This window comes from Callorhinus ursinus, unplaced genomic scaffold (assembly GCF_003265705.2).
Source record: "Callorhinus ursinus isolate GAN/ISIS: 27379988/994484 unplaced genomic scaffold, GSC_fseal_2.0 scaffold45, whole genome shotgun sequence".
Lineage (NCBI taxonomy): Eukaryota > Metazoa > Chordata > Mammalia > Carnivora > Otariidae > Callorhinus > Callorhinus ursinus.
Genome location: NW_027397107.1, coordinates 10448983 through 10459298, shown reverse-complemented (window position 1 = coordinate 10459298; position 10316 = coordinate 10448983). Strand labels below are relative to the sequence as shown.

Sequence of the window (10316 nt, the reverse complement as noted above, 5' to 3'; positions counted from 1 at the left end):
GTGTGTGTGTGTGTGTGTGTGTGTGTGTGTGTGTGTGTGTGTGTGTGTTTTCCAAATGCCCAATATGGACTCCACAATAGGGAATCAGCCATAAATCTTAAAAAAAGACTGCCGCCAAAAGCTTCCTACCAGGGGTAAGTCAATCTCAGCAGGAAGAGGCTGCACCATGCCATCAGAGGTAGGTGGTTAGGGGCCTTGCAAGTGGCCATCCAGAAAAGGTATTACCTAAGGTATCACAGTGAAATGTAGCCAGAGAGCCCTAATAGGGAAATCTCTGTGGAACCCACAGATAGGTCCCTTGAGAAACGGCTGGCAACTGTGCCCCTGCACCCAGAAGGGGATACCAGATGCAATTGACCTATTCAATAAGACTCCCTGTTTTCTCCCTCTCCCTTCCTCTTAGTCAACCCTGCAAGGGCCAGAAGCCACTACTAGGAAGGTATATGACTGGACAAACAGACACCAAACACACTGCCTTCCTCCCCCTTCCCACTACAGATTTCTTGAGGCTGTCACAAAGACAGGGAGGGATGAAGAGGTTTTTTGCCAATATTTTCTTATGAAAATTTTCAGACATTCAGCAAAAGCTGAAAAAAATTTATCGCAAACCCCTGTAGACTCACCACCTATCTTTCTCATATATCTACCCATCTCTCTATGCATTCATTACTCCATCTTAGTTTTTATGCATTTCAAAGTGAATTGTAGACATCAATATATATCTCCTAAATACCTCAGCATGCATTAACTAGAGTTCAGTACAGTTTTTGATAAAAAGGTTACATACAATGAAATCACAAATCTTAAGTGTGTGTTTGTTGAGTTTTGACAAATACATATGGATAACCCAAAACTCTTCAAACAAAGAGCATTACTATAACCCCGAAAAGTCCCCTCATGTTTTCTCTCAGTCAATCCCCACCCACTTTTAGATTTTTTTCAAGCATATATTGAGTTGGTCGTTTATCAATATAAGGTGTATTTTTCAAATTTTAGAATTCCATGTATATTAAACCATATAGTAATGACTCCTCATTTCAGCAAAATGTTTTTGATATTCAACCCTATTGCTGTACATATCAATAGTTCTTTAACTTGTACTGCTGAGTAGTATTCCACAGATGGATTACGATACTTTGCTTATGCATTCTCATGTTTATGGACATGAGGACTGTGTCCAGTTTTTGGCTTTATGAATAAAGCTATTATGTTCTTCTACAAGTTTTGTTTTTTTAAATATACATTTTCATTGAGTAAATACCTAACAGTGAAGTGACTGGATTTATAGAGTAAGTGTATGTTTACTTTTATAAGGAAATTCCAGAAACTTTCTAAAGTGATTGTACTTTATATTCCCACCAGCAATATGGGAGAATTTCAGTTGCTCCACATTCTTGCCAACATTATTGTTTAATCTTTCCAAACAACCATTTGGTGGGTGTGTAGTGATATCTCATTGTGGTTTAATTTGTATTTCCTTGATGAGTAATGATGTTGAGCACTTTTTCCCATTTGTGTATCATCCTTGCTAAGTGTCTCCTGAAATCTTTTCTTCTTCTAGAGGGTGGTTTTTGTTGTTGTTGCCATTGTTGTTTTTTTTCTTCATTATCAGTTTATAAAAAATCTTCACATACCCTCAAACCAAGTGCTCTGTCAGAAAATGGATTTATAAATATTTCCTCCCAGTCTGTGGCTTGCATATTCATTGTCTTACTGTATCTTTTGATTAGCAGAAGTTTTTACCAATTTTCCTGCTAGATCCTGTGTCAGTAGTTATAAGGTGTATTTTTCAAAAAATGTGTTCATTTCATCCACGTTGTTGAATCTGTCACCTTAAAGTTGTTCATAGTAGTCTCTCTTTTTTCAGGTTTTATATATTTATTCAGAAAGTGATGCAACTATGGAATGATGTATTTTTAGCACTATGAAGTCCAATGTCTTGAAATCCTTTTGCCCTGCAGTTCTGTTTATTACAATTTTATAATCCTGAAGAAATGCTCTTATCTGAAGTTTTTCACGCATTCAGGTATTTCGCATGATGTTTGATATGCTCAGTAATAACGGCTGCAATGAAGTAGTAGCTATGATCACAACCCTCTTGTAATCTAAAAACAATAGGGACTTTCTTTTCTGTACCGGCACCTATGCAACTGGTCATCTTTTCCTTGATTAATTAGTATGTCCAGCTGAGCACCTGGATAGGACTTCACAAGATGGGTAGCATCATCAGCCTTCCATTTACTTTGATCTTTTCCCAAATATCCACTAAAACCTTTTCTTTCCCCCCAAGAACAGAGCACTGGGTTGCAAATTGGAACAAACACTGACACAGATTTGGACTTTCCATGATTCTTCAAAGCACAAATCAGAGCTCCATGGCCTCCTCTAGAGTGGCCAAGAATAGACCTCCTTTGGGAGTCTGTTGCAGAATTGGCATTTATGAGTTGGGGAAGCTCCGCAGTTACATAAGAGTACATTCTGTAGTGAGTTTTCCAAGGATCTAGATTATAGATTCTAGATTATAGAATCTAGATTAGCTCTGCTAATCAAAACAATGCCAGCTCTAGACCAAAGTCTGATATGAGTGGAAATGTATTTCATTTCCCTGTTTTTCACATTTCCCTTTTGCCAGGGGCGCCTGGGTGGCTCAGTTGGTTAAGCGACTGCCTTCGGCTCAGGTCATGATCCTGGAGTCCTGGGATCAAGCCCCACATTGGGCTTCCTGCTCAGCAGGGAGTCTGCTTCTCCCTCTGACCCTCCTGCCTCTCGTGTTCTCTCTCTTATTCTCTCTCTCTCTCTCAAATAAATAAATAAAATCTTTTTAAAAAATAAAAATTAAAAATTAAAAAAAAATTTCCCTTTTACCAGCTGAGAAAGAGGTGAAAAACCCGACATTAATTAAACCTCTACTATGGTCCAAGCTCTGTGTATGGACTTTACACATGCTATCTCATTCAATCCTCAAAACTACCCTATCAGGTAGTTACTATTGCTTCTACCATTCTACACAAAACGTAAAGCTCATAGAATCTAGGTACTTTGTCCAAAACTGACTTAGAAGTCATCAATTCATCAGGAAGTTAAAAAATTGGCATGTAAATAAGACTTCTAGAAATTTCTCCTGAGGCAATTCTTACACTGATGTCCAAAGACATTTACAGTAATATTTTCTACAAAGTTGTTTACAATAATGGAAAAGTGAAAGCAGCCTAAATGCCCATCATTAGAAGAATTAGGTTAGTTATTATATTATTATTCCATATTATAGAATACTGCACAGATGTTGACAGATAACATTAAGTTACAAAATTACATGAACCCAAGAGACATGTTCAAGAATATTCATCATCACGTTTGTACATAAACACAAATATGAAGGAAAAAGCACAGGTTATCTACAAGTGGTTAATTATTCCGTAAAGGGGAGAAGAAGGGAAGAGGATTTGTACTTTTAATATGTTCTGGTATTGCATGGTGTCATGTATAACCTGTGTAATTTTTATAAATATACTTATGGTCGGCATGATTAGTAGTAGGTAAAAAGACAACAGAGTTGCTTTAATAGAATCCTTCCATTACTGCAGCTCATTTCTATAGCCAGAACCTTCCTGGACCCTGAAGAAGGAGAACTCCAGAACCGGAAGACAGTATTACTGATGCTGGTGGCATCAGGCTGGAGAAGGTAGATCTGAGAAGCCAGATTTGGCAACAGCCTTGCATAGCAACCTCAGGAAGCCTTGCACTTGACATGGTGCTCAATAAATAAGTTGAATCAAAAAGCAAATCCATACCTGTTGTGACTTAGAAATAAAGTTTACTTGTATCATCAATAATAAGGTACAGGTAACATACAATGAAAGAAGCCATTTTACACTCTTAAGATTAGCAAAAACTTTAAAGCCTAACAATAATACCAAGTGAGGCCAAAACTAAAATGAGCTGTCCAATATCACTTACAGGAATACAAATGACCACAACCACTTTAAACAATTTGTCAATGTCTGGTAAAGTTGGAGACAAGCCTGCCGCACACATTAGCAATGACACATACATAAGAGATTCTTTTTAAGACACCTACACAGGAATACAAATGGCAATACTATAGTACTTACAGTGTGCTATGTCCATATGGTAGAATATTAGTCAGCAGGGAAATTAAATAGACTAGAGCTACTCATTTCAATATGGATAAATCTTGGAAAGATAAAAATGAGCACGGGGAGCATCAGCTGTATCTGTGATGTTTCATTTTGCTAAAAAAGGGGGGCGAGGAGGAACGCTGGATAACAGAACAAAAGAAAAATAAAAGAATCTGAAATATATGTAGAAAAATATCCATATTTTTGAGACTTTGATGATGGATACATGGGTGTCAGTTACATTAGTCTCTCTTTCCTGTATTTTTGAAGAATTTAATAGGAAGAAAAAAAGATGAAAGATATAGGAAAGAATATTCTGAGAAAATTAACCAAAATTTTAATGGTGATTATCTCTAAATCATTAAGAGTCTAAGTGACCTTAATTTTCCTTTTTATATTTTTCTATGCATTTTATTTGTACATATGAAACATGTATTCCTTTTTTTAAGATTTTGTTTATTCATTTGACAGAGACAGACCCAGCGAGAGAGGGAACATAAGCACGGGGAGTGGGAGAGGGAGAAGCAGGCTTCCAGCTGAGCAGAGAGCCTAATGTGGGACTCAATCCCAGGACCCTGGGATCAGCACCTGAGCCGAAGGCAGACGCTTAATGACTGAGCCACTCAGGCACCCCTGAAACATGTATTTCATTTATAACAATAAAAATGGGTTATTTTAAGGTTAATATATACAATTTTCCGTGACATATGATGAAACTCTATGAAATACAGATGCAGCAAAAAGAGCCAGACGTAGACTAAGGTTATTAACAGTCTAGGTGATGGGTGACTTTTTGCTCATACTTTTCTCTGAATACAAATTTTTCTATAGTGGGAAAGTACAGTATTTGTAAAAGTTGGCTTACTTAAAAGGCTAGGAGTTTTATTTTTTTTAAGATTTATTTATTTATTTGAGAGAGAGAGAGCAAGTCAGGGGAGGGACAGAGGGAGAGATAGAATCTCAAGCAGACTCTCCACTGAGCACAGAGTCCTACACAGGGCTCGATCTCATGACCTGAGATCATGAGCTGAGCCAAAATCAAGAGTTGGATACCCAGCCAGGTGCCTCATGGCTAGAGGTTTTAAATGAAAAGAAATTCAGATAATTTTTCCAACATTGTAAAATGTTCATGGTCCTAATTATAAACTAAGTTATTAAAAAAAATCTATTCTTAAAGAAGAATTGAATTAGAGCCAGATAATTTTTAAATGAAGTCTGGTATAATAGTGCAATTTATATTGATATTCCATGAACGCTAGCTCTGCTAATCAAAATATTGAGTTAAATAGCATGAGCTATTCCCTAAATAAATTCTATGAGTGGGGGTTATTGGCAAAGGGGTAATATAAGGTCCTAAGTGTCCCAGTGACCTGAGTTGTCTCCATGGAGAAGGAAGCATGAGTCATTTAATCAATGCTATGTCTTTTATAAATCGTCAGGAACTCTCCTAGGAAGCCTTTAAGAGATAGATTCCTTATTACCACTGATATATATTCCAGTTAAATGTTTCACATTGCCCTCCTAGGACTGCCCAGCCTGAAGGAAAAGAAGACGTGATCCCAGCCTTCCACCATCAACAAGATTCTTGCACGTTAGGAGGGGCCATGACCAGCCTGTTGACTAAGATCTGTAATAGAAAATGACCGCACTGCCCCAGCAATCTTGAAGCTCTGCTCTAGAATCCGTGCAAAGCTTTGACCACCTTAGGATTTCCATACGCCTGTGCAGAGAGGTAGCTTCAAATAGATGAGTGATGTTTTCATTCTAGAGGGAAAAAGAGAATCTAGGAAAATTCTACCATCCCTCCTCTGACACTGTTCTCCAGCCCATCCTGTTTGTGACAGCCAAACCCCAGGAAGCAGTTGCCCTCGCTCATCAGAAGTTGTCCACTGTGTGTGTTATGTGATGAGTTTTCCAAAGCACATGTGTAACCAATTATCTTAGGGGATCTAAACAGCAATGACTCAAGGTGTGAAAATCCAGGCTTATTGCCCCAAAGTGTACGATGGAAAATATAGAGAATTTAAGCATCTCGCTAAGGTCACCCCCTTTAGAGCTGACAAGCCAGTGTGGCCACAGACAAGAAGAAAGAAAAAGTGAACATGGTAGGAAGAAGGCATCAAATGCAGAGAAGCAAATGAAATACTGAATTTTTAAATTTACATCAGGTTTAGCCTTTTCTATTTTGCACTTTTCTTGGGTTAATGAGACCCTACAGACATATTTCCATCCGTAGCTTTATTTCCATTCCTTTAGAGACTTCTGACTAACCACAGGAAATGCAGCTGACCCTTTCCCTTGTTGTATAATGGCCTCATCCTCTCTCCCCTCCCGCTCTGCTATCTTGACACCCATATAAGACATACAAGGATTTGGGTGCCTCAAGATTTTGCATCTTTCTGCTCAGCTAGTTATCCCCAACTGAAAAATAACTGGTCCACATACTTGAAGAAATATGGTAATCGAGCAACTAAATGCTCCTTTTGCTAATGACATGTTTTTTCAATATGTTCAAATGAGAGGCTCATTGGAAATTATTCACTTTCTTCTAAGTTGCAAAGGAAAATGAAAGGCAAATTATGGCTGTATAAGCACGTGTTTGCACGGATCCTATCCCACTGAATTAATTTGCCATCCACAGAGCTATTGATGGCTAGCTCTTTCCTTCAGCCTTTGCACTTACCAGGTGGAAATGATTAAAGATTTAATTTCCTTGAGGGTTCATTTAGGTTGGAGATGTCACCTTTGTAATATAGAAGTCATAACGTCCACCAGAGAGAATAAGAGAACAATGGATTCCGTAAGTATTTCAACAGTGGGAAGAGAGGTAATGGAGTGTCCAATTTGAAAGGAACTCAGACCTGCTTATGCACTCTGATTTTTCAGACAAGAAAACTGAGGCCCAGACGGGTTAAGGAGATTGATCAAACTCAGTGTACTCATGTCTAGCAGAATTGAAACTAGGAGTTAAGTACTGGCCTCTTGCTCCCTCCCCTCTAGCCCATAGCCTACAGTGCCGGTGGCAAATAGAAGCAAGTTCAAGATAATGTGGCCCCAGGGAGGGGTGCTTAGGACAAAGCATCAATGCACTCTGGCAATTTTCTACAAATTCTTCAATTGCACAACTTCATTGGTTCAAAGATATTGCTTCACTCATACATAAGCCAACACACACAGTCCGACAGAGATAACTCATCATTATCTTAGTCTACTCAAGGTGGGGAGTTCCACCTAGAATGAACAAGAGGCGAGGGTCAAGGGGAGTATAGAGGGAGCCACTCTCCTTCACCCTCCAGCCCCACCCCCTCCAATCAGCCCAGGTTGATCCATTTTCATTACATTTCTCTTTGATGCAAATCCTCAAACCTTGGGCGGACCGCTCTGCTTATCAAATCTGTTCTTAATAATCCATTTTTATCAAACTTTATCTGATGGAATCAAAATATGTTTGATCTTACTATAGAGTACACTTATCAGTCCTCCTGCTAGAACAGCACAGCCCGAAAGTGAATGGTATTGAGAGCAAAGTCTTTAGAGTCGGAAAGAAATAGAGTTTAAGTCCCAAATCTATCACTTCCTAGCTGCAGTGCCTTGCCCATGTCACTCATAAACTCAACAGTATCTCGCTGAGCACACTAGGCTTTAAGAACTCAGATACCGTCCCTGCCTTCCTGACTTTACACTTTGGAGGCACCACCAGAAACACACCTGTTACCCAAGTTAATGCAACTATTACAAGTGCTGAGAAGGAAAGTCCCTGGAACAGCAAGGGCATCCACCAGGAAGGTTTGTCCTTGTTACAAAGGTCAGAAAAGACTTCCCTTAGGAAGGGCCGCTGGAGAGGGCATCAGAAGGGTAAGTGGGCGGTGAAGTGAGGAAGAGCCAGCATCCCGGGCAAGGCGCAGTGCTGAGACGGGCCATGTCCAGTCTGGGAGATGGAATATGCACAACATAGAGCAAAGAGGAGAGGCATGTAGAGAGGTCTGAGAAATGAAGAGGTACCTGTGACCATGGTTAGGAGGTTTGCCCTCATTCTGAGGGGCATGAGGGATATAGGACATGATCAGACCCAAGCACCAACAGACCGGAGGACAGCATGGACACCGGGACAGGGGTAGGAGGACAGTGCCGTGATTCATCCAAGAGCTAGTGACAGAAAGAGTGAACAGAATCTAGGGGATATTTTGTGACTAAAATCATTTAAGCCTTCATGATAAATTGGCTCTGAGCAGTGAGAGAAAGGGGTACATCAAAGCTGACTCAGAGTACTTTGGTGTGTAAAACTAGACAGGTGGCAGTTCCATACTCTGAAAGACAGAATTCAAGGGGGACCCAACTTGTGACCTATACCTCTGAACCTCAGTTTCCTCACCTACAAAATAAGGATAGTAATATCTTCTTCTGGGTGTTCTTACCCAATCCAACATGGTGGTGTGGAGGGGGGGGTGAGTCCCCACACACAAACACCAAGCAATTCTCGGACACCAGAAGGGAATCCAAGGATTCACCTCAATTCTTATACCATCTACCCTGGGATAGCATCGGACTCCGTAGGGTCAAGGGTGAATGCCCCCACCCCCACTTCAGACACCAGTTGTAAGCCCCAGGCTTACCTGTGCTTCTGACCTACTGGCTACAGACTAGAGGTTCCAACAACCTCCTCCTCAGGTTCAATGAATGTGCTAGAGTGTTTCACAGAACTCAGAGAAATACCACTTACTTAGGTTTACCATTTATGTAAAGATATGGTCAAGGATATGAAGCAACAGACATGTGAAGAGATGCATCATGTGAGGTATGAAGAAAACGTGCAGAGTTTCCATGCCCTCTCCAGGACACCATTCTCGCCAGCCCCCACGTGTTCACCAACCTGGGAGCTCTCCTCAGCTGGTCCCTTTGGGTCCTTATGGAGGCTTCATATATAGTCATGATTGGCTAATAAGTCATTGGCCATTGGCTGATTCAACCTCCAGCTCCTCTCCCTGCAGTCTAGGGGTAGAACTGAAAGTTCCAGCCCTTGCAATCACAGACTTGGTTCTCCTGGCAACCAGTCCCCCATGCTTTGGTTATCTAAGAGCTTTCCAAAAGTCACCTCATTAACATAATAAAAGACACCTATAGAGCCCTTATTATGGGGAATATCAAGAATTTTAGGAGCTATAAGCCAGAAACCCTGGAGGAGGACCAGATACACAAGGAGTATATTTTGATCATTTGAATGCCAAAAATAGATTTCTTATATATCACAGTACTGCATACGTAAATCACGCAGCTATCAGAAGCACTAGAGAAGGTTTCTAGAAAGTGACTGGTGTACGGCACACCCCAAAATAAATGGTAGATATTCTCACAGGCTACTTTTAATCTGGTGGCAAATTCAGGATCTCAGACATTTCTTTTCACTCTCCCTTCTGACCATTCCTTCAAACTGTCGATTTACTGATCAAATCATCTTAAATAGTCTCTATTATGCCCTACTAGCCTAACAGGCAAGGTAGCAATTGTTCTTATAAACTTATCATTGTAAATGTCACTGCTGCAGTTTAGCTTACAATGGTCACTTCGCTGTTCAAGGGAAAACATGGATGGCAAACAGTTCCCGTTATTAGCCAAATGCTCATGCACACACGTGTTTATTAACCAAGGACATAGCACTGGGTCATTTCAAGGGAACTGAAAAGCACTGCTCTCAAATGGAATGGAGAAAAAAAAAAACAACAGCAGCATGGACACAGCACTTTAGAGTTCATAAAGACCCACCCCAAGCACACTGTATCAACAGAACCTCACACTATAGGGGGTAGGGAGGAAGGGCAGGTGTTTCCATTGTTACTTTTACAAATGAAGTTAATTTAGAAAAGTAACTTGCTCAAGCTCACAAAACATGGAAGTCATAGAAGTAATTTAAATACAAGTCTTCTAAGATTTTGATGGATTCCTGTCTCACAGTGAGGTCTTTCATCCATTTTGAGTTTATCTTTGTGTATGGTGTTAGAGAATGGTCAAGTTTCATTCTTCTGTATATAACTGTCCAATTTTCCCAGCACCATTTATTGAAGAGACTGTCTTTTTTCCATTGCATATTTTTTCCTGCTTTGTCAAAGATTATTTGACCATAGGAGGGGGAGACGAACCATGAGAGACTATGGACTCTGAGAAACAAACTGAGGGTTTTAG

General features: G+C 40.0%; 1 long non-coding RNA gene and 1 pseudogene across 1 annotated transcript in view; both read right to left on the bottom strand.

Annotated features, from left to right (window-relative positions):
* Positions 1-10316, bottom strand: part of LOC141370780 (uncharacterized) — a 61732-nt gene that overhangs the window by 24731 nt on the left and 26685 nt on the right. The window lies entirely within an intron of this gene.
* LOC112839888 (S-formylglutathione hydrolase pseudogene) lies at positions 2004-8200 on the bottom strand (annotated as a pseudogene).